The sequence below is a fragment of the Protopterus annectens genome, chromosome 5.part1, assembly GCF_019279795.1.
Source record: "Protopterus annectens isolate FY-2018-M chromosome 5.part1, PAN1.0, whole genome shotgun sequence".
NCBI classification, from domain to species: Eukaryota; Metazoa; Chordata; order Ceratodontiformes; family Protopteridae; genus Protopterus; species Protopterus annectens.
The window spans coordinates 410,708,689-410,734,744 of NC_056736.1; the positions used below are offsets into that span (position 1 = coordinate 410,708,689).

The following is a 26,056-nucleotide window of genomic DNA, read 5'->3' on the forward strand; positions in this document are numbered from 1 at the left end:
TCTGAGCCAAATTGCTATTTCAAGTGTCCAAAACATACCTCTCAACTGTCCAGATTTTTGCCTCATAATTTTATTCTGTTCCTTATAAAATCTGTGGCTTTCTGTCAAATCACTGAGGATTGAAGTCACTATGTAAGACACATATGAGTTTCAGACTTTATATTCACGAGAAAATGGACACTAACATAAAACCTTTTATTCTAATAACTTTCATAGTTTTTAAGAGCAATATTTAAAATCTCTCTCTATTTTTGAAACATTGTCCCTCCATTGTTTTAAGACTTGTCCAGATTTCTTGCAATAAAGGGTTGAGAGGTATGGTCCAAAAGTTGTCGGTATCACCTTCACTAGTTCTTGCATTCATCAGTTGGTGGTATTAATCACATATATGTGTAGCTCTGGTACGACTGACTAGGTGCTAGGCCCCTTCCCATATATGTGTAACTCTGGTAATACTGACTACAGTAGGTGCTAAACCCCTTCCCATAACTGTAACTCTGGTACTACTGACTAGGTGATAGGCCCCTGCCCATATGTGTAACTCTGGTACTAATGACTAGGTGATAGGCCCCTGCCCATATGTGTAACTCTGGTACTACTGACTAGGTGATAGGCCCCTGCCCATATGTGTAACTCTGGTACTACTAACTAGGTGATAGGCTCCTGCCCATATGTGTAACTCTGGTACTACTGACTAGGTGATAGGCCCCTGCCCATATGTGTAACTCTGGTACTACTAACTAGGTGATAGGCTCCTGCCCATATGTGTAACTCTGGTACTACTGACTAGGTGATAGGCCCCTGCCCATATGTGTAACTCTAGTACTACTGACTAGGTGCTAGCCCCTTTCCTCCCTATTCACCACATACTACATATCACAAGGTTACAGTTTCTACAGCTTCTGTTGCCAGCCTGACAGCACTAGGCACTCAGAGGCAATGTAATAATTATTACATACTTACTAACAACTATTTGCTTCTTCCACTATATGTGAGAGGGACATTCATTAAATAATCTGGAGGATAGCCTTGTTTCTAAAACTCTTGACTGCACCCAGCAAGTGGTTAGTACTGATACTCATCTCACATAACTATGCCACAAACTGGGTTCCTATTAGATGACTGAAGATGCAGTCTTTCGACTGCGTCTTGGTCGAACTTGAAAAGGCAAAATGATGAAGCGGCATATAAGTGAATTCTTTCTCTGTGAAAGAAATCACTTGGCCGCTTCTGTTACTTTACCGTTTTCATCACTGGAGTGCAATCTTGGAGTTGGTATATTTAAGTAGGGGAGGGTGTGGAGGGCATAGCTGGGGGGGGGTCGAATCCCCCCACTTTATGTTGCGTTTTTTTTTTTTTGGAATAGCGATTTTTTTTCCCTTGGAAAAAAATCACTTCTCTAAGCGTTCGAGTTTGTAAGCTTTCACTTACATGGGGTCAATAAATCATAGCTCGCTTTTCTAAGCGTTTGATGATTTAATATAGACCCCACAAACCAACACGTAAGGTTTATGTCTTCCGTACTTAAAAAAAAAAAACATCCCTACCCAAGCCAAAAAGGGCTACTAGACTGAATGCCATGCTTGCAGGCAAATAACATCCACAGCACTAGAAACAGTTACTCAAGTGGCAAGGCGAGAACTCTAAGACAGCAAGGCTAAGCCAACACTTCTGGCAACATCTTTATAACAGGTAACTCCATAGTGCAGCACGCAGATGTACTATTTACCAGGCTGAGCAAGGACAGGATGACAGAAACGGGTGTCTCAAGTCCCTTCATCTCAACTACACATATGAGGTGGTCACTGCTCATGTGGGAGCACCTCCTTGTATAATATGAAGGACATGATGAATCTCTCAGAACATCCATCTGATGTTGGTGTGAAACTAAGCTTGAGCAGCATCTTCCCATCTTCTAGAAGGATGCCACAAAACAAACAAAAGATAATTGACTAACTATTGGCATAATTATTGGTATCATTCTAAGAGGTCCTATATATATGTCAGTCTGGGACAAGATGACTGACAGCCTTAATGACTTTGCTAGTCTGCACCTCTTTCCTCATGGCTTTTTTACTGGCCAAAGCTTTTACTTCTCCCATAGAAACGTTTTTAGGGAGGAGTCTCCTCAAATTACAAACACAGTCAAACAAAATCAAGACTAAATAAAAAGTGACATTTCTTGCAGGCATTTCTGACCTTTGAAAATATGGATATCTGTGTAGTTACTGAAACTTAATGTTAGTATTGCAATAATATCCTTGCAGTGCTGGGTGTTTCAGTACCTAGAACTGTTTCAGACCCAAAGCAGAAAATGATGTTGGAGGGGGTGTGTATTTCTAAAAAGCCAAGTCACCTCCAGATTCTTAAGGTAGGGCAAAGACCTTGAACTCCTTAACATCCGTCTCACTGTCAATAAAATGTTGTACAGCATAGCAAACTACTGCCCCCCCCCTCAATGTGTCGCCTGCAGCACATGAGGCATATCTAAACAAGCTATCACCCCTCCCAACTAAGCCTAACCCTATTTTTTTACTTCTATTAATTTGGAAACCTACACTATGGCAAATAAGTATGCACAATGATGCCTCAGCTTCATCATGTTATCTCTTTAAAGCCACTAGTTCACATTCCAACTAGTGACTCAAAAATATTGCATTCAGTTATCACCAATGCAACCACACTTTGCTCAAAATCTACATTTACCCCATCACTGATCAAATCAGACCATCACTATGTGGGTCTGCTTCAGATAGCTGAACAGCCATAACTTCAACACATATACAACAGAGATGAAGACAGTTTCTTCACAACATCAAATCCCCAAAAAAACATTTTTTGGGGACTGCAGCAGGGGGGCTATGCCCTTGCACACCACATCCCCTGCTACTTAAATATACCAACTCTCAGATCGCACTTAGATTGAAGCGAATGGAAATTTTTTCCCTACAGTGATCTTCATGCAAATGGTTCAATGTGAAGAAATGATGTTTTCATCTAGGCCAGATGCGGGTTGATGTTATAGCTGTTTGACAATATGAATGGAACCCCATTATGTAACATTCACCATGGGGGAAAAACCTGATGCACCTGCTTTACCTGTATTTAGAAATTATTCTAAGGCAAACCTATGCCAGCTAACATGATCTGATGAAATGTAAGAAGCCAACTTCCCCAGAGACCCCATCATGCACATTGCCATATTTGGGGACAGCTTTTATGCTCAGCCCAAAGTATGCAGTAGGTATTAGTACCCACTGGACACAAACACAATGCTAACTTCAGGAATAAAGCTGTATGGTGGGACCTTAGTATAAACAAATGATACAATAAGAGGAATAAACTTATTATTCAAAAGAGCCAAATCATCATCATCTTCTTTCAGCTGTTCCCATTAGGGGTTTCCACAGCAGATCATCTGTTTCCATTTCTTCCTGTCCTCTGCATCTTGCTCTGTCACACCAACCACCTGCATGTCCTCTCTCACCACATCCATTAACTTATCTTAGGCCTTCCTCCTTTCCTGTTACCTGGTAGCTTTATCCTTAGCATCTTTTTCCCAATATACCCAGCATCCCTCCTCAGCACATGTCCAAATCAATGTAATCTTGCCTCTCTGGCTTGGTCTCCAAACCTTCCAACCTGGGCTGACCCTCTAATATACTTATTCCTAATCCTGTCCACCCTCGTCACACCCAGTGCAAATCGTAACATCTTTAACTCTGCCACATCCAGCTCTAACTCCTGCCTTTTTGTCAATGCCACTGTCGCCAACCCATAAAACATAACTAGTCTCACTACCCTCTTGTAGACCTTCCCTTTCACTCTTACTGGTACTAGTCTGTCACAAATCACTCCTGACACTCTTCTTCACACACTCCATCCTGCCTGTACTTTCTTCTTCACCTCTCTTCCACACTCACCATTACTCTGAACTATTGATCCCAAGTATTTAAACTCATCCACCTTCGCCACCTCTACTCCTTGCATCCTCAGCATTCCTCTATCCTCTGTCTCATTCACACACATATATTCTATCTTAGTCCTGCTGACCTTCATTCCTCTTCTCTCTAGAGCAAAAAAGAGCCAAATCAAATCTCCAAAATCAAGTATGAATGGAAAATTACCACCTATGCTAAGGACAACCACAAAGTCTTTTTCAGCTATGTCAGAAATCTTAGAAGGAATGGCCAACAATGTACTGAGCATTATAACACATACCACCACCACCTACTTATTCCTTGAGGACTCAGCCTGCACATTAATTGCCAAATTCAGCTTAAAGTTTCCTTCGCTATTTCACCTTAACCTCATATATATATATATAAACATCCCACAACCCATACTGATAACTTCAGAACAAGTCTGGGGGGCTCTTTCCAAGGTCAAAACACTAATTCATGGGTCTTGACAAGGTGCCAGGCTGCTTTTCTCTATGCACTGAATACAATCTTGTAGACTCACTACTAAACCTATTCAGTCTCAGAGTCATACCAGATGTGGAGAACTACTACGGTCATCCCACTTCACAAAACGAGGCACACTCTGGACACTACAGAGCTATAATCCTGGACTGGTCATCAGCCTTATCTGTAATGCACTGGAATGCATCATTATGGAGCTTTTTGATAAGGACATCACATATTCAGGCATCATAAATATGTTAATCAAACTAAATCTAATTGGCTTATTAACAGAACCCATTTCATCAGTTCTGTGGGCACTCTCTCATCAAAAGAGCCTTTAACAGTGATGTTCATGGGCACTGTCTCATCAGAAAGAGAGAAGAGTCCAAGGGCCATTTCTCCTTGGTATTTACTTTGCTGATATCAAGGCTGACATCAAGGGCCTGTGGCCGACCAGATTTGTAGATAACTGCAAAAGTTGGAGCAGTCAAACTCCCCAACTAACTTTCAGATTCCACAGGAAGGGTTAGCATGTACAAACAAGAGGTGCCTGGACCATGGCCTGAAGCTAAACGTCAAAAAATGCTACAGTGTGTCCTTTCACAAACATGAGCAATCATGCACTTACCAGTCAGATGACAGTCCTTTCAAAACCTTTTAAAATGTATACAGTTAAGGACCGGGGTGCTTTCATTGACAATGAACTATCCTTTGATCACCATGCATCCACTGTTAATAGTTGTTTTTATCTTACCAGACTTCCACAATAGCATAAATAGGATTTGTTGGCAAGACATGTATCTTGATCTCTCTCAAAGAGACCCTCTTATATGACATTTCCCTTAGATGTAAAGCAAAGTAGCCTTGTGGACCTCAAAGTGCAACCTAGACAAATGGATGGGGAAACAAAAATTTTTCCTGGGTCTGGCCCCTCTAGCCCGGACTTAAGACTAGTTAGAAATTAATTTATGTTATTGGTTACTGACAGACTGAGAATTTATGTCTAGGCTACAAATGATTTATGGGATCAACAGGTTAGTAACCCATGAACCTATGAACTCAGCTTGATTTAATCCATGTATCCCTCCATTTCTGCTCTCTTCTGCTTTCCACTCTATCAAAGAAAATTGAGCAATGAATGAGCTGACTAAAGGGCACATTTTCTGTTGATTTATTTGATGCCACAACCCTGCAATGACCATCAAGCCTCCTCTTAAGTCTTACTACTGACCCATTCATTCCTTACGGGGCAAAAGTCTACCAGTGCATTCATTGTGTGGCAAGAGCAGAGTGTCAGGAGTGATGTTGTCATCCACTGTAAACACCTAATTCCCCGTCCGGGTCACAAAGTGACTTCTGCAACTGTTTGCTATGAGCAACTCATTTGTCTACCCTCTACAAATTTACAATAGATCACAAATTAAATAAAATTCATCTAAATGTGTACAGTGTGAAATTCATAAAAGGGACTTTTTCCAGAAAAAGAGGGTATCCATGGGAATACAGGCTTCAATACAGGGAGCTCTTATGGCAGACTAGATTGCATGCTTGTACATCTCCTGGTCTCAATGTCGCTACTTCTTTAAGTAGTATACTTAAGTTACATGCTGCTGTTATAATATTTTAGCATGTTTAAGAGTTTCACACTGTATAAATTTAGATTAATTTTATTTAACTTGAGATCTACTGCAAACTTGTGGATTAGTGTTCATTATATAATTATATGTGTAATAGTTTTAATGGTGCAACTATTAATACAAGTTCTTTATTGGTTAGGGATGATCACATGATTTTTTAAATGACTATAAAGTGTTGTGGCCTGTTTTAATGGAAGTTCTGAAGATGTCCGTTTACTTGTGAAAGAAAGTATTCAGCATCTGTTAATAAATTAATATTTTGTACCATATGGTTCCCCACAGATTTATTTTTATCCTAACTTTGAGTTGGTGATCGTACTTTGGACCTAATGTAGATCTCATTTTTTTCATTGTTTTGGAGTTGTTTTTATGAGATTGCTCTCCCCATTTTGTGCTGACAAGGATTTAAAAGTGTGTCAGTTATGGCCACCAACTTCCAAGGAGGACAAGGGTTTTTCAAAGGTGGGAAAATAGGCAGAACCACTCTGAGGCACTATTTAATAAATATGTATTGGAAAAATCATTCTGCCCTACTCAGATTTGATCATAATCTTCTTATATTTTAATCATGAACAGTGTTTTACTGAAAGAAAACATGAACTTTATTTACCAATAGACTGGAAATATTGCTTAATTACTTTTAATACTTTATCATGTATGCTGTTAGGTTAAGTCCTTGCATAACTGTACAGTGCACTTCAGTCATCAGTACTACAGCACTCATTACATATAGGAAGATTCCCAAAGCTTTTTAGAGTGCCTGGATGGAAGAAAAAAGTAGAGGAACTGGAATCCAGAATTCCTCATAGGATACATCTGTTGAAAGGAGTCCTGGATCTGGAAAAAAAACATTAATTTTATATTGCTTAGTAAAAGTGTGAATGAAAGACAGAGTAGCTCTTCCAAAATGGATTTAGTGTTCAGACCCTTGAAAAGGGCACCTGCAGATGCTACTGTTCTAGTGGAATGGGCTTTAACTTGACATGGAAAGTATTTCCATTGAAAGGAATAACAAAAGCAATCCATAGCTAAAGCAAAGGCATAAATCCCTGCATTGTCAGATGGATAGCAAACTGGCTCACTGACAGGCACACCATCTGGAAAGGGGAATTCACTTCTGATAAGAAACCTGTTACTAGTGGTGTCCCTCAGGGATCAGTGTTGGGACTTCTCCTGTTGGTACTTACTTCTCTGAAGTGAAGGCCCTCTGGCTCACTAAGATCACTGAAGACTATAAGCTGGGAGCAACCACTAAAATCCCCAAATAATGTCAATATCCTACAAACAGGCCTAAAAATGACAAACGACTGGTGCCAAACCATGGTCCATGACTAAATGCTAAAAAATGCATAATCATAACTTTCGTTAGATCAGACATCTCTACAAATTATAATGTTGATCACACACCCATAAAAGTATGCCCCGTGGTGAGGTACCTAGGAACACAGATAGATAGTAATCTAAACTTTGACTACAGGGTAGCTAAGATAGTTAGGAAATCCTTCCATGTGGCTGAACTTGTAAGTAAAGGCATGGCATCAAGAGCAAAGTGCCATTGTACTCAGCCCTTATCCACCCCATAATCAAGCATAATACTCCCTTTCTGCAGGTACTTAACCAAGCACTTACACCAAATGGAGCAGCCCCTGAGGTTTTTCACTAAAATACAAAGTATAAGACACATCTTATGCAGACCGACTAAAGGCCCTATCCCTTTACTCCATCTCATATTGTTTACTGAGAGGTGACTTATGCCTTATCTACAAGGCATTCTCTGATCCAACCCTGATGAAAATGCTACATATTCACAAAAGAAATTACATGATGGTTACGTGTTCCATGGACCTGAATCTTATTTGTGACTCTAAAAGAAGTTGTTAGAGAGACAGATTTGTATTTCAAGGGCTAACTTGTCTATGGAATAAACTTCTCATCTTAGTAAAACAAATCATGTATCTCCTTCTCTTCAAAAGGAATTTGAATAAATGGATGGGGAATAAAAATTCATTCCTGGGATACTGTCCACGGCCCTTATGAGAGGCAGTTCTTAAAATGACTCAGGACTCCAACACCTAAAGGTCCACTACCCTGACACTACCCCATCCCATATCTGGGGAATTAAGATATAATACTGTCACATCTTGGATATTATTTGCTAGGCTTGTAAAGGCTCTTGTCTCATTAGCCTACTAATCACTTATGAACCTATGAACACAACATTTATTAGTATTAGACTGAAACACCCCTACATAAGCAGGCTACCAAGCTATTTTGAATTCCTGTAGCTCTCTTAAACAGGACACTAGATGTCTAACAATTTTAAAATAATCAGATAAATCCATAGAGTCAGAAAAACTTTCAGTAATTTAATGTCTGATTTGTGACTTCTTGCTCTTCCTTCTCTTTAGTAGACCCACATCATGAGTCTTCCTTAAGTGATTACTTAAAATTTTTCCCCACTCGGAAATTCTTAACTCACCAATGTTTTCTACCTTTTCATTCTATCATGCTTAAACAGCACACTTCTCTCTTATGTCTGAATATAGTGAATTTCATAGATTGTTTCTTTGCCAGTGCCTTGTCCTTGGTCGGTTAATCCCCATTCCACTCTTCCACCCTACCCCAATTCCCACCTAACCCAACTTAATCTACATTTAAACCACATTACCCACTCTCACTACTCCTCCCTCCAGTACCACCCTCCAATCAGATGAACATGAATACATAATAATCTACTTACAGTGTTCCATCCTCCTATCAAAAACAGCAATGACAATAGCCCTCCTCTGTCATCTGCAACAAAGCAAATGCCTAATTCCCGAACATTTTCTCATCCTGCAGATTCTATATCTTCGTTGCAACTGGTAAAACAGCCTCTTCTCTCTTGCCCATCATACAGAACACCTCAATCACATAACCATAAATTCATATACTTACATTTTTTCTTCTTTTCATACTTTCACACCTGACTGAATACCGTACAATCTCCCACCTTACTTTACAATCTGTACACCCTCTACAACACCTCCTACTCTCACAACATATCACAAATTTGAACACTACAACTTCACAATGTTACAAAAATAACTATAAGCATTATAATCCTATCCTCCAAAAATCAATTTTAAAACATAAATATTAATATAAACACCTCCCTGTCTCTCAGTCTTTTGTATTTCCACTTCAACTTACTGGGTACAATCATCTCAACCCTGGACCAAACCGCAGTGCACATATACCTCTTAACAATAAAAACAAACCATCTCTTTCACAGTATGAACCTCAAAAGTATCAGTAACAAAAATCACCTGACCTATATGTGGACTTGGCATAACACTCTTCCTGATATACTAGTAACTTTTGAAACATGGTTGAAACCCAAAATTAAAGGTGAGGAAATTCTGGCTCTAGATTACAACATTCTTAAAATTAATCAGGAAAATACAAAAGGTGGCAGAGTAGCAATTATATACTCTAACTCATATCCCTCCATCACCATACCCCCAAATAATTTCCCAGTTTAATAACACCAAACTTACTGACTTCTACCTACAACTATATGCATTACAGCTATATACACACACCTCTTAGTGATTATATAGCATCTTCAGAAGATGTTCTATCCTGTTTATCACACAATATATACTTTAAAACACAGACTGGCAAGAATATAACCTATAACACCCCAAAATTCTATATAAATCTGTATATGTTCTCACAAATGATCTCACCTCCCACAAGATATGACAAACGTAGAAAAAAGCTAGAACTGAATTCAGACAACTGCCTCAACTAATTTAGCCCCCACTGGCTGTCTACCTGATATTTTCATTGACCATCTCCCAACACTTGCTTTGAGCTAACAAAGTAAGACTGAAAACACAACACATTACAAGTCCTCAGCCTTATTACATTCCATAAAGATACCCTTATTACCTCCTAAAAATATATAACTGGAATATCCTAAAAGCTCTACCTGTAGACAAAGCATTCTCCCACTTTAATTATTTCCTAAATGAAACAACTCATATCATTTACACAAATAACACAAAATCAAAGTCAGGATCAAGGCTAACCATAAATACCAAGAATCTTATATTATTAAGGGAAAAGCAAGGAAGAAATGGACACCAGCAAAAAAACAATCTTCAAAATTACAGACACCTTAGAAACCATGCAAATCTCAAATAAAAGCAGACAGGAAATCCTACTATATGAGCATACTGCATGCTAATCAAAATAGCACTAAACTTTTTGGTCATCCACAAAGAACCTCCTTCATCTTGGTCAATCAACCATACAGTACAGTTTTGTACCTACCATAAATGTAGATGTTCGAGGATCCACATTGCTGCAGTCCTAACTATTGGGTAGTCCGCTGTCCAGTCGGCCCGAATACCAAAGTATATGGCTGACGCCGGCCAGGGTGCATTAGACTGACGTCAGTACGTCAGGGTACTAATGCGCATGACCGACGTCATATCCTCAGTCTTTTCTTGCCCCAGATGCCAGAAGACCCTGAAAAGATAAGGCCAAAACCCAAAAACTCCAAACATACCTGCACCAAAAATATGTACAATATATACAAAATAAGCAGAAGACAACCTCACCTACACAACCACCCCTAAACACAGAGGGGAAGGAGGGAGGGTAAATTGGACTGCAGCAATGTGGATCCTCGAACATCTACATTTATGGTAGGTACAAAACTGTACTATGTTCTTCATTCCACATTGCTGCAGTCCTAACTATTGGGTAGAATCCCAAAGCAGAGGTAAGGGAGGCTGGCAAATCATAAGGAAGCAGGAACTGACAACATGCCTTGCAAAATAGCTGTGGCAAACCAGCCCTAGACTTAGAGTAGAGAGGAAGGTGATAATGCTTAGAGAAAGTATGCACTGAACTCCAAGTAGCTGCCTCCAAAATATCATGGTTGCCACCCCTTAGAAATGCTGTTGAAGTGGCAGTAGCCCTAGTGGAATGAGGCCTAATCCCAGCTGGAATCTCCCTTGCCATGATGGGAATAACAAATGCAATGCAACACAATCCACCAAGAAATAGTTTGTTTTGACACAGGCTTGCCCTGTGAACTCAAAGCAAAAAGAAACAAACAACTGCTGAGACTGCCTAAAATCCTTAGTCCTGCTCAAATAATAACGCAATTGCCTGTGTACATCTAAAGTGTGCAAAATCTTTTCCCCTTTATTTTGGGGTTCTGCATTAAAAGTAGGCAAATGAATAGTTTGGTTTAAAGCCACACTAGAAACCACCTTAGGCATAAAGGAAGGATTAGTACGTAAAGATACCCTATCCTTATGAAAAATCAAAAAAGGCTCCACTGCCATAAGGGCCTGCAACTCAGAAACCCTTCTTGCAGAAGTAATGGCCAACAAAAAAGCAGTCTTCCATGACAAGTATTTCAATTCAGCAGTAGCCGTAGGCTCAAAAGGTTGTAGAGTAAGTTTCTCCAACACAAAATTGAGATCCCAAGCAGGAGTAGGAGCTCTACGGGGGGGGTCTTATATTCTTTGCCCCTCTAAGAAATTGCTTGAACAAAGGATGCGAAAACAATGGTGGGTCACAATCATAGTGAGCTGAAATTGCTGCAGCATGAATCTTAATGGAAGAGAAAGACAAACCTTTGTCCAATAACTCAGTAAGATATTGAAGAGCCACACTCAAATTAGGCTCAGAAATCTCCAAATTGTTTGCTGCACTCCAAAATAAAAATCTCTTCCATTTTTCTGCGTACACTTTCCTTGTACTAGGTCTTCTGGCTTCCATAATCACATTTAAAACTTGTTGAGGAAGTTGAGACCTGCTGTCTTCCAAAACAGAATATGCCAGGCTGTTAGATGAAGAGAGTGAAGCTTGACATTGAGCAGATGACCGTCCCTCTGAGGGCGATACAGGTGTGGAATCAAAGGTAAAGGCCATGGAGGCTTCCTTACCAGACTCCTCAGTAATGGGAACCAGTGCTGCCGAGGCCAATCTGGAGCTATTAAAATCATCCTTGGCTTGTCTTGTCTGACCTTTAGAAGCACCTTTGGAAGAAGAGGCAGAGGTGGAAACGCATACACATGAAGATTTTACCAACTGAAAGAAAGAGCATCCACTTTCCAAGCTGTGTGATGAAACCTCTTTGTGCAAAACTTCGGCAGCTGGTGGTTTAGTGGAGAAGCGAACAGATCTATGTCTGGAGTTCCCCATGACACTGTCAATTTTTGAAATACATGAAGATCCAGTTTCCACTTTCGTGGGGATCCACATGATTTGTCTGCTGTAACACATCTGCTAAGGAGTTCTCGGCAGTGCCCCGGCAGAAAACCTTTGCCTGAAGAGTTAGTTGCAAGCTGAGCGCAGTCTCCCATAAAATCATTGCTTGCCTGCACAATGGGTAAGAAATGTGTTCCCCCTTGTTTGTTGATGTACCACACATGACAGTTGTGTTGTCTGTTAGAATCAACACCTGCCCTGGAAGAAGTAATTCCTTGAAAGCCATTAATGCAAACTGGACTGCTAACATCTTTCTGCAGTGTTGATATGTAGATGCTGTAGTCTGGCAGCCACTTGTCTTGTATCCACTTTCCATTTAGATGAGCTCCCCAAGCAATGTCTGAGGCATCTGTCGTTAAGAATCTGACCTGGCCTCTGGCTCACGGGTCAAGCAGAGGAGTCCTTGTTTAGGAATTTGACACCTTGAGCCCACCACACAAAATTCCTTTTGAATGCAAGTGGATTATTTGAATGACAGTGTCCAAATCACTGCAGTGCTGTGTCCATACATTTTTGAGATACTCATTGCAGCTTCCCTCGAGTATGCAGTTTGGCATTGGAAGCACCAGAATACAAGATGCCATGAACTCCTAAAAGGCTTGAAGGACTGTCCTTGCAGTCAGCCCGGACTATGAAGAGATAGGTGATGAAGTAATTGGAAAGATTCTTTTGTTTGTCCGGGGTTAAAAAGGCCATCTGGGCTGCTGTATTCAGTCTCACACCCAGAAAGCACATGTCTTGAGAGGGTACTAGACTGGACTTTATTTCGTTCACAGAATACCCTAGGCATCTTAGCACTGCTATGACATATTCCAATGCTGTAGAAGATCTTCCTTTTCTTGAGCCAGAATCAGGCAATGCGTCCAAGTAAGGATAGATTTGAATTCCTTTTAGCCTGAAGTAAGCTATCACTGGAGCCAGAACCCTTTGTGAATACTCTGGGCGCAGTAGATAAGCCAAAGGGCAATGCAGAGAACTGATAATGAGAATTTCCAGCCTCGAAAACGCATGAATACTTCCTGCAAGTTAGTCTTATAGGCACATGAAGGTAAGCTTCCTTGAGATCTAGTTACCATCCAGTGATGCTTTGCCCAGCAGAGGTAAAAAGCTGTTGTATGCGTCAACTTATTTTGAACTTGGGAATGTCCGTAGGATAAGTGTTGAGGATAGATAAATCCAAAATTGGTCTCCACGTGTTCCCCTTCTTCTTGATTTACCTAGGAACAGGCCGAGAATAAAATCCTAGGCCTCTTTCTGGTACAGGAACTGTGGCTGAATGGCCTCCTATTTGGAGCCCAACAGAGAAATTTGCTTGTGAGCCTACTGTTCTTTGTAGAGGAGGAATGTCTGGCATGCCTTTGAAAGGGAGCAAGCAAGGTATGGAAATAAAACCTGTAACCGTGGTGAATGATATCCAGAACCCATCTGTCTTGGAGGTAATTAAATCCCAATTTTCTTTGAAAAGAGACAGCCTTCCTCCCAAAGGTGCTGCCAGGCGAGAATGAACTGGCAGCTGGAAAGGGCAGGAGTCATTGGGTCTGCTTACGAGAGAAAGGACTGACCTCGCCCTCACTAGAAGTCTGAGCAGGGGAACTCCCTGTCCTAGGCCTAAAGGAACCTTGAGCTCTGCCCCTACCACTGTCTAGACCTACCCCTAGACTGGGGAATCATAAGCTTAGGATAAGTCCATCCCTTAGAAGGCCAATTTCTACTACTAAACTTACGAGGCTGCACCTGCAAAAATCCTTCAACAGTTTGCATAGACTTAGCCTTTGTCCTCCAATTCTCTTTAAGACTGCTTCCACAGGGTGAACCAAACAACACATCCAGACTGTAAAAGGAGCATCTAAAATCCTCGCTTTAACATGCTCAGCTAAATTCTGATCTTCTCAACCAGGCGTGCCTAGAAAGAACAGAACCAGTGGCAGCCACTCCTCGAGGAGGCCTGCACAGCATCAAAACCACACTGCAAGGAATGTTTACCCACCTGTTCAGACCACAAGAACTAAATCCTCGCAACTCTTTACACTCCAATACCTTCCACCAGAGCATCCACCTTAGATTTCAGTTGTGAAAGGAGATAATTCTGATATTTTTAACATGTGAAACTGACAATTCAACGCTTCTCATGGCTTCAAAGTGGAAGAAGTATACACTTTTAACTTACCCCATCCTATCCAAAAGCCCTTGCCTCTTTATCAGGAGGGACAGGATTTTTAACAACTGAGGCCTTCACACCTTTAGGCCCCCTGAGACAGTTTCCGGGTCTGCCCTAGGACTCCTTAAAAAGAATACTTATGAGCTTCAGGCACCCTATAATACCTATCCGGTTTGAAAAGCTGGGGCATGGGAGGCAAAAGAATCAGGATTCAGTAAGCCTCTGCAAAACATCTTCCACCACATTCAGAACAGGAGAGGGAATAGCTAAAAGGCCTATGCTGGGGTAAAAACAAGGAAATCCTTAAGCCTTTTCCTGGAATCAGAGAAATCTTGACCTTCCCATTTTAAAATGCGCTCCCTCATGGAATGCAGAGTCTCTGAAAATAGAAGAAAAATCCCCAAAAACAGGGTAAACACCCATCAGAAAGAAAAAGGAAAAATCCTGCAATCTTTGCCAAAAAAAGCCTGTTTTTCCCAAAAACCCCAAACTAGGACCCCCCTTACAAGGGGGGTGCCTCTAAAATGAACAAAGCCTTTTTAACAACTTAGGAAAGAGAAGCACAAGGGGAAACCCCCCAAACCTTTGGGCCCCCTCTAAAGAATCTTGGAAAAAGAAAGGTCTCCCCTTAGGAAAAAAGAAACCCCCTGAGAACCCCCCCCTGGTCTTTGAGAGGAAAATCCGTCTTCTTCCCCGGCTCCGCCCTTTTGGGGAAAAACCCCGGCTCCACGATTTTAAAAACCCCCCCCGGCCCTTACTTTCTCTTTTTTGCGCTTTTTTTCAAGCCGCTACACCGGCCAATTTTTAAACAAGTTCCCAAAATAACCTGGAAGTTTTCCAAATCGTTTTTAAAAATTCACAAACGGTAAAACTGGCCCGGAAACAATATCCAAAGTTTAACCCTTGAGGTTTTGCCACAAAAAATCAGACCCTGCACCGGAAATCTGGGGAAGAAAAAAAAAAAGCAGAATTTGACGGCGCAATGTAAAAATTTTTAATCCTATCCTCCAAAAATCAATTTTAAAACATAAATATTAATATAAACACCTCCCTGTCTCTCAGTCTTTTGTATTTCCACTTCAACTTACTGGGTACAATCATCTCAACCCTGGACCAAACCGCAGTGCACATATACCTCTTAACAATAAAAACAAACCTTCTCTTTCACAGTATGAACCTCAAAAGTATCAGTAACAAAAATCACCTGACCTATATGTGGACTTGGCATAACACTCTCCTGATATACTAGTAACTTTTGAAACATGGTTGAAACCCAAAATTAAAGGTGAGGAAATTCTGGCTCTAGATTACAACATTCTGAAAATTAATCAGGAAAATACAAAAGGTGGCAGAGTAGCAATTATATACTCTAACTCATATCCTCCATCACCATACCCCCAAATAATTTCCCAATTTAATAACACCAAACTTATTGACTTCTACCTACAACTATATGCATTACAGCTATATACACACACCTCTTAGTGATTATATAGCATCTTCAGAAGATGTTCTATCCTGTTTATCACACAATATATACTTTAAAACACAGACTGGCAAGAATATAACCTATAACACCCCAAAATTCTATATAAATCTGTATATGTTCTCACAAATGATCTCACCTCCCACAAGATATGACAAACGTAGAAAAAAAGCTAGAACTGAATTCAGACAACTGCCTCAACTAATTTAGCTCCCACTGGCTGTCTACCTGATATTTTCATTGACCATCTCCCAACACTTGCTTTGAGCTAACAAAGTAAGACTGAAAACACAACACATTACAAGTCCTCAGCCTTATTACATTCCATAAAGATACCTTTATTACCTCCTAAAAATATATAACTGGAATATCCTAAAAGCTCTACCTGTAGACAAAGCATTCTCCCACTTTAATTATTTCCTAAATGAAACAACTCATATAATTTACACAAATAACACAAAATCGAAGTCAGGATCATGGCTAACCATAAATACCAAGAATCTTATATTATTAAGGGAAAAGCAAGGAAGAAATGGACACCAGCAAAAAAACAATCTTCAAAATTACAGACACCTTAGAAACCATGCAAATCTCAAATAAAAGCAGACAGGAAATCCTACTATATGAGCATACTGCATGCTAATCAAAATAGCACTAAACGTTTTGGTCATCCACAAAGAACCTCCTTCATCTTGGTCAATCAACCATACCAGCACCTTTGACAAATAAAGACCCAGATACTTTTTCCAACCAATTCAGTTAATTACTTTATCCAAACTGTTCTTTCTCATCTCCCCTCACTATTCCCATACAAATACATAGCAGATACTTGCATTTACCTTCCAACCAAGCCCTATTTCAGTCATTAGAAAAGACCTTTGTAACTTTAAGCAAACTACTCTAGCTGTAGACAATCTAACCCTTTTAAATACATCACGATGGAACCAGGTATACTTGCCTTCCCAGTCTTCATTCTAACTGGTCCATTAATGAAAAGCATGCCCTTGTCCTCTGGAAGAAATCCTACATTAACCCCCTCCACAAAGGTGGTAAAGTCCAACAATCTAAGTATCATCCTATTGCCATAGTATCTCCTTCATCAAAAATCATAGAAAATGCATGCAGACACATTTTCTCCTGTCACATCATAGATAAAAAAAACTCCTGTCACCAACACAACACAGTTTCCACACAAACCACAGTACCACTACTGCTCTCTAACTTCACTAACACTATCATGCACAGAAACACTGGTAATGTAATCTCTTCTCTCTTTCTGGATTTATCTAAAGCTTTTGATACCATTTCTCATCAAAAACGTTTAACTGAGCTATCGCACATCAGGTTCTTTCAGTCACCACATTCCTGGTTCAATAGCTACCTTAGCAACAGACAAGCAGTAAAATGGCAAAGAGGTATTTCATCATTTCTACCAGTCTCTTGTCTTATGTTCCCCAAGATTCAGTACTTAGTCCAATATCATTTAACATATTTAAAATTAACCTCCATACTGGATCTAAACTGATCTGCTATACCCCTACTGTAAACAAAACACAAGGAAATCACCCAAGAATTCTTCTCTTCAACTGAACCTTGGATTTCTACAGCAAACTTACTCCTAAACCCAAAGAAAAAGGAAGCTAATGATTTTCACAACAAAGCAACTATCCATTAAAACATGAATCTATAACTTAATCTGCTAATAATATCATGATTAAATTGCACCTCATGCAAAGCTACTCAGGGTTACCATAGATGTCCTTTTAAAATTACAGCCAGCACATACACAGTCCTTCAAAAAGATCCATCAAAAGCTTTGTTATTTTATGGTACAAAACTTTACCTTACAGATAGTGTCAGGAAGTCCACTGCATCATCATAGCTCTTGCCATTACTACTTCATGCATCACCAATGCTTGGAAACCTGCAGGCTACTCAGAAAATACAACCAGCAGCATGATGCAACAGAATTGCTTAATTTGCAACAAACCACACCAATAGAGCCCACCGCTGTAAGTCTCTAAAACAGCTAACTGGCTTGAATTCTCACAATGCCTCACATGCTCTCAACTTCTTAAAGCCCACAGTCTAATTTATAAACCACAAACCAGTCCATCTCAAAATAACATCCTTCAGTTGTACTCCTGACCCAGAAACCTATGCACAAGTAATGCATATGTACTAATAAATACTACATCAAACAGTAGCTCAGTAACTCCTTATATTCAAACTATGTATACGAGCTATGCAATGAAAACCACTTCCCCTGACACAGACAGACAATATAGCACAATCCATGCTTATCCCCAGGGTAACTTACTACTTTATAAAATGATTATTATACTCAAACACCAACATCCACCATAATAATATTCATATCACTTGCTATCAGGAATAATTTCAAGCATGTTCAATATATACTATCCACATACGTTATGCTTCTAAAATAAAACAAGAATTCTACTTGTATTCTCAAAAAACTCAATGGTACTGTACATTGTCCTCAGAATAATCTGAATGTGAGTCTAAATATAGTTCCTGTATTTGTTTTAATGCTGTTTCCATATGCTCTGCTGTATACATATTTTACATAATAACCTAAGTTTCTGTATATTATTTTCTTTTATACTGTATGTAATAAAGTTTTCTAATTGTTAAGCTTTTCTTCCAAGGCCTCCATTGAAAGGGAGCTTTTTGCCCAGACAGACTTTCCTGGTCAACAAAAGCAATTAAAAATAAATATATATATATATATATATATATATATATATATATATATATATATATATATATATATATATATATATATATATATATATATATATATATATATATACATACACACACACATATATATATATATACATACACACACACACACACATATATATATATATATATATATATATATATATATATATATATATATATCTATATCTACACACACATACACACACACACACACATATACATACACACACACACACACACATACACATATATATATATATATATATATATATATATATACATACACACACACACACACATATACATGGGTTCACTACACATTACCGAAAACCCATAATCTTGATGCCCAGAATATCGAGCCCATAAGACCTACTGCCCACAAGTTTGAGAATTCACATTACCGACTCCCACAATATCATTTACCCAAAATCTTGAAAACTACGCAACAGCAGCAATGACGAGCAGTACATGTGATAAGCCAACACCAAACCACTTTACTTTGTGCACAACAACACCCTAACATGTCATACTACGGGAAACAGATAATTCCAACAAACCCACACTACTGTAATATCTGAACACCATCCCTTGACCCTAACCTACTTTATTTCAACACTGACAGATTAACGGTTGGTACTACGTAACATAACAACATACTAACACGGTGGAATAACGTCACGAAATATAAACAGATACTGGAACAACGGCAGTATAATGCCTAAATTGCAGCTATGACAACTCACATTTTAAGTAGCCTTGCAATACATCTCACAACTCTAGAGTTGAATTTGTTTGTGTCTTTCGGCTTTTCCCGGTTAGGGGTCACCACAGCGGAACTCCGGTCTGCTAATGATTGGTAGTGGATTTTTATGTACCGGGTTACCAGCCCTGATGCACAACCTTCAACGAAGGTATGCCCATTCACGTATGCCTCCACACAGAGAAGACACTCTAGCTGAGAATCGAATGGGACAACGTCTTACTATGAGGCGACAACACTACCGCAGCACCACCACCGCAGTGTAAACTCTAGAGTTGAATACTCATCTTTATTGTCTAACAGCTGTTGAAACTTTTCCTGTCTATCCACAACATGCCTACGTTTCGGAGAGGGTGGACATCCAGCTGCTAATAGCTCATGAAGGCTATCAGCCCTATTTTGTTCTCTACTAAGGCACGTCATTAATACAGACAGATCTGTCACCCTAAGTTCTGGGTGCATGGCAGAAAAAGTCTATTCAGCTCAGAGACATTCCAAAATTTCACAGGGAACAGGGGTGGAAACCTACTAATGGCAGTTGACCTAGTAGTAAATTTTCTAACATGACCAAATACATACCAGTCTGTAAAAATACTTTATTAATTCCCTACCCTCTTCAGGAAATGACTCCAACTCAGTTAACGTTGGTGTTACTTCTGACTCATCAAGGAATGAGAGTCCAACCAAAGATTTAACAGATAACTGGAACTCATGGCATCAGTTGTAAAGTGATCCCAATCATAACTGTTGCACTTTCAGCCAAACATTCATGCCGAAGTGAAAAAAGCAACCCTTTGCAGTAACATCAGTAAAGTTAAGCCTAATACTTTTAATGGCTGCTACTTCATAATCACACAATATATACTGTAGCGACAGGTTGAACTCCTGGCAAGCAAACAGATGCAATACACAGTGCCACAACATATTATATACACGGAGTGACTTTTTGGACGTTAGAGTATATATAAGTGGAAAAGACTTACTATAGCCACAACACTTAACTATCCCATGAATATTATATAATTGACGACAAACAGTGACCTTGCAGAAGTACATTCCATCCATCATCCATATTGTTGCCACACTTAGATCGTTTATATTGCTAACTGTGCTAAAAAAAATAACGTGTACCTGAGCCTGTGTCACTAGCCCATTTGACAACAAATTCACCTGTTTGTAGGGGGAATTGACTTACTTCTAGTTTCTCCTGAGTCAAATTGGGTATGTGAGCCACACCTGCAGTCTTACACCTCACTTGCCTTATTTGCTGAAGCATTGCCTTCCAATTTGGAAGGCTTGGGACACATGCTAGCAAGGTGACCATCATCCACAAGTAAACAGGGAGTATCCCTGGATATAGCAGCCTTCTCGCTGAGTGATCCACAAATGCTGTAGCGTTCTACCTCCAACGGATCACCCGCATGATTGTGCAGCATTGATTTTTTCAACAATTCACCCTCAGAGAGTGAATCAGTGACCATTCAACCCTTACAAGTGTTGCTTCTTTTCCACGTACAACACCAGTAACGCTTGCTACCAGTCTTTCATTCTAGGTGGTAGATATACCCATTTATAATGAGCACCTCCTTACATTTCTGTGATCTGAGGTGTGGATAGAGCACACCAATAGTACTGGCCGCATCATAGGTTTGGTTGGCCATCCCTGCAACGTCAGCCATTGAACAGCCTACATACTGTTACACCCACTTTTATATTTGCGAGTCTGTTAATGTGAAATTCCCATTGGGACAATATTTGTGAATGCACTATTTCACTGACTTACTAATGGAATATTTACTGCTATGAAGCACTACACCTGATATAAAACATTTCTGTTACATATTATCACCTATTACAGTATTCCCCATTTGGTAGTGTTATAATTAAGCAGTTGTAGTCAATTTATCACTATTACGATATTGTGGGCATCGGTAATGTGAATTCTTGAGCTTGTGGGCAGTAGGTCTTATGGGCTCGATATTCTGGGCATCGAGATTATGGGTTCTCGGCAATGTGTAGTGAACCCATACATATATATATATTACACACACACACACACACACACACACACACATATATATATACACACACACACACACATATATATATATATATACGGTTCTACCTGAAGACCGCTAATCGCGGTTGTTGCAGAACATCGAATGCAGAAGACCGACACGACGGATGACAACACGGGGTTTTGTGTGTGAGTTAGAGTAGGTTAGGAAGGAGGGGGGGCAAAGGTTTAGAGGCTAGGGAGCCATAGGGGGGGGGGTTTAGGAGTTAGTCAAGGGAGAGAGGTGGGAGGAGGAGGGTTAAGGGAGGCCAGAGGCGGTAAGTAGGGAGGCTAAGGAGGAGCGGGTAGATGTAAGGTAAGTGAGTGACCTGAGGTTAGGTAAGGCTTAGTGTGGGCTTGTAAGGATTTTGGTGTGCTTGTGTTGTGTGTGTGGTTTGTGGAATGGGGATGTGTTTTGTTTTTTTTTCGTGGTTTCGGACTGTCGAATATGTGGTGTCGGGTGTCCGTGGATGTCGGTGTTGTGTGGTTTCGGCTATGTCAGGTAGAACCATATATATATATATATATATATATATAAAACAAAATGAAGCAATTAAGGAAATCCATCTAGAAATGGTTGCCTTGAGGCAGTGCTATCCAACTTCAAATCCTGAAAGACAGGTTTCTCAAGATACAATTTTAGTTGCCTATGAACATCTAAAGTATGTGAAATTATTTTACCTTTACTTTGAGGACTAGGAAAGAAAGCAATCAAATGTATTGACTGGTTTAGAGAGAGAAATGTCATTGATGACAGTAGACATGAAAGAGGTTCGTCCTAAGGGACCCCTGTCTCTGTGGGAAACTAGAAAAGGTGGAAATGCCATATGGGCTTCTAACTCTAAGACTCAAGGAGATGCATTTTGCTGAAGAACCTTATGTAGAAATCAAACCTTACGCTCCAGAAGATTTTTTTCCATAGTGTAGTGAGGGTCTCTCCCTTTCATTGTGTTTATATCAATTTGCACAACGATAAAACCTGCTAACCATCATACAGATGTCTTCCTGATGCCATGCACATGCCTGGGTCCCTGGGGGTGGCACTGCATGCATGTTTTCCAGGACATGCTTTCCAGGGGGAGTGTAGTTCCATTTTTAACCATATGCACACAGAGTTGTTGTAGTGCCTGATTTGAAAACACCATACACATGGATTCAGGACTGCCATATTTCACAAGTTAAAGTGCCATTACGAATGATAATATATTACTTGTATTTTCCTGAGTTTGTTATGAGACATGCAAATGAGGTGCCCATCAATGTCTGTCATTGTGCAGCAGATGCAACACATGATTTTTCATAACCATTCTCTGTCATTTTTTCCTGAGCTCCTTTAAGGTGAGATATCATGTCTGGAGAAGGAGAAGGTAGTGCTCCTTTTAGAGAGCAAATATAGTGTGAGGATAAGAGGTTAACAGAGGAGGTCTATAAAAGATTGAAGCCTGGAATAGTTTACCCCAGGCTATCACCTGTGGAACTACCATCTTATGCATGGTGAAACAGAGCCATCAACATTTCAGTGGCAGGACATGCCACAATCTGACCTCCTCGGTCACTGGGAGGATGAAGACAACCAGCAGGCACAACTTGCACACTCTAAATAGAACTTATGCTAGCTACACAACTGCATGTGATACACAAATATTACACAGTACTATGCTTATGGTTACACCTCTGAAAATATCAAAGCAAACAGGCAACTGCACAGGATAGGACTGGAGGGTCTAAGAGTGCTGCGATGACTATGCATTCTTCAGACTGTCCTGCTTTTAGTAATAGTAGTAAAAATTCTTTCCAAAATGTGTACCTCTCATACAACAGTGACACTTCTGTCATTGCTGTCATAGCTCAAAGGTAGCAATATGGCTGTTTAATGTTATTAGCATGTTTGTGTATACATCCTCTTCTATATCTGAACAAGTGGATCAGGATGTTAAGACTCTGCTCCAATACTGTAAAGTTTCTGGTCATTTCATTTGCACTGCTTCCAGTTCTGTTATCATGAAAGCATTTATGGTTTACTTTTCTGTCTCATTATAGTAACTACAGCATTAGTCATGGAAAATATGTATGATTACCATTATTGCCTGGTTGGACATGTTTCAGAATAAGAGAAATTGTTTCCTTTACATATCTGTGAGTGAAATATACATTTGAGCAGCAGGATTTCTTAGCATATGTTAAGTTATCAGACATCATTACTGCAGCTTAGACTAGAGACGGCTATTGGTCTGTCTACATAGCTAATTAGGTTAATCCTCTATCTCTCAAATCACAGGAGATGATGGCCATTGGTTCGGGTCCCACTGTCAGTTGTATACAGTAACAGCCTTCTTATGGTGAGAAGTGTTTTTGGTCCAAGTATAAAGTGTATCATACTCGAGATATATATATATATATATATATATATATATATATAGCTTCAGTTTTTCATTCACTTTATATTCTACCCCATCTCTAGCCTCTCTTGTACATGCATTTATTTTGTTTCTATTTATTTTACTAGTATATGCAGCAGCACAACCCATCCTGCTGGCAAGCTCTATCAGCCCCCACCCACCCACAGGTGGCAGCACCAGTGCCACAGCCACCACCAGAAGCACCCAGCACATGTGTCCCAGCCTGACAGAGTTGCCTCTACATCTCTTGCCCTACCTGCACCACCCACTTCTGATAGGTCTATAACACATGCTGGTACAGTTGTTTCCTTCAATAACAGTGCAAATGGAGATGACACCTTTGTCATCCATCGGCAATTGTCAGAAATTGTGGGGGAGATTTCTTACAAAGAGGTTGGATACCTGAATCCCAAATTGATGCAGAACTTTCTCTGGTGACTCATTGAGTCACATCCAGCACAGTGTCCACCATCTAAGACAGGGCCAAGAGATGATGGTACCCAGGATGGTGAATAATCTCCCAGTCAGGCATTATACCAGGTCCTCTATGCTACAGTGTTACTGGCAATGATGCTGCCTCCCCTCTACATTGAGAAAAGGATCAAGACAGGGTTACACATTCTCCCTGGCCTTAGTTCTATTACAGAACCACTGGCACATGACAGGGTTACACATTCTCCCTGGCCTTGGTTCTATTACAGAACCACTGGCACATGACAGGGTTACACATTCTCCCTGACCTTAATTCTATTACAGAACCACTGGCACATGACAGGGTTACACATTCTCCCTGGCCTTAGTTCTATTACAGAACCACTGGCACATGACAGGGTTACACATTCTCCCTGGCCTCAGTTCTATTACAGAACCACTGGCACATGACAGGGTTACACATTCTCCCTGGCCTTAGTTCTATTACAGAACCACTGGCACAAGTGATAAGGAGCTCCCCTCACCTCAGAGTAGCATTTTGCAGGGATTGAAACATAAACACTATTGTTAGCTCATGATTACATAATTTTGTGAAAGGACTTAGGGCTAAACAGCTTTCATTTTAAGACTTGGGTTTAGGATTAATAAATCTAAAACAAAGATATTCCCAGTCAGTTAGACTGCTAAATACATTATACCATTTAAATGGATTAAAACCCTCCATGTTATTTGGGACTATTGCTGCAGCCTTGTATGCACACTATACTAGAGTTAAATTACAAATATGGAGACAAAGAATTGAAAGTGCATATGTGGAACATACATTTCTCTCTTTAAAAAGCAAGGTAATTGCGGTCAAACACTGACTGACCAGCTCATTTATTACCTTCTAAAACATGTCCCCACTTCAAGTTCGTGCAAATGGCTTAAAAAATACAAAAAAAAAAAAAAGATTCTGTGAATTGTGTGGGAAAAGAAAAAGAAAAGGCTACCCAGTTACATTCTCTTCCCAACTAAGGAAGACAGAAATGTAGGATTAACATACTCAGCTATCCATATTCCCTTACATTTAAAGTATGTGACACTATCACTACAGGCAGCATTAGAAGCAGATGCTTTTGGTAGCACATCACACGTGCGCTACAGCGTGGTTATGAAACTGTCTAAACTGAAGCTACAAAACTGGTACATCCTCCTGATTACATGGTAGTCCATTAAAAGTTTTACTAATATTACAGGAACACAGCACATAGTAGCTTTAGATGTTCCAATATGGGACCATCTGCATCTAAAATTATATAATGAACCTTTATGGGTGGCCTTCCTGGATAAAGAAGTGAATAATAACTCTGTCGCAGACAGCGCAGGCCCTTCACTCTTAACAGAGGCTTTAAGTTCCACGAGTGCAGATATTTTCAATGAATTAATGCAACTTTTAAATCCTCACTAAATGGCATTGCTACAGCCTTACTTAGCTGAATTTATATTTCAATTAAAGAATTACTGATTATCTATAAAACAGCCTGCTTCTAATAATTAAAGTAGATTTGCAACTACTTTAGCTGCAGTGGTTAAAGATGTCTCTGCAGGTAAAACAGCATCAACTAAAGCTTACAGTATGTGCAAGACTTATAGGTACACACCGGCAAGCATATTAATGTGAGACACTGATGAGAATATATGTGCAGGGTACAA

At 39.8% G+C, this 26,056-nt stretch overlaps 1 protein-coding gene across 4 annotated transcripts in view; it reads right to left on the reverse strand.

Annotated features, from left to right (window-relative positions):
• PHKA2 (phosphorylase kinase regulatory subunit alpha 2) overlaps positions 1-26,056 on the reverse strand; it is a 1,461,438-nt gene that overhangs the window by 1,000,443 nt on the left and 434,939 nt on the right. The window lies entirely within an intron of this gene.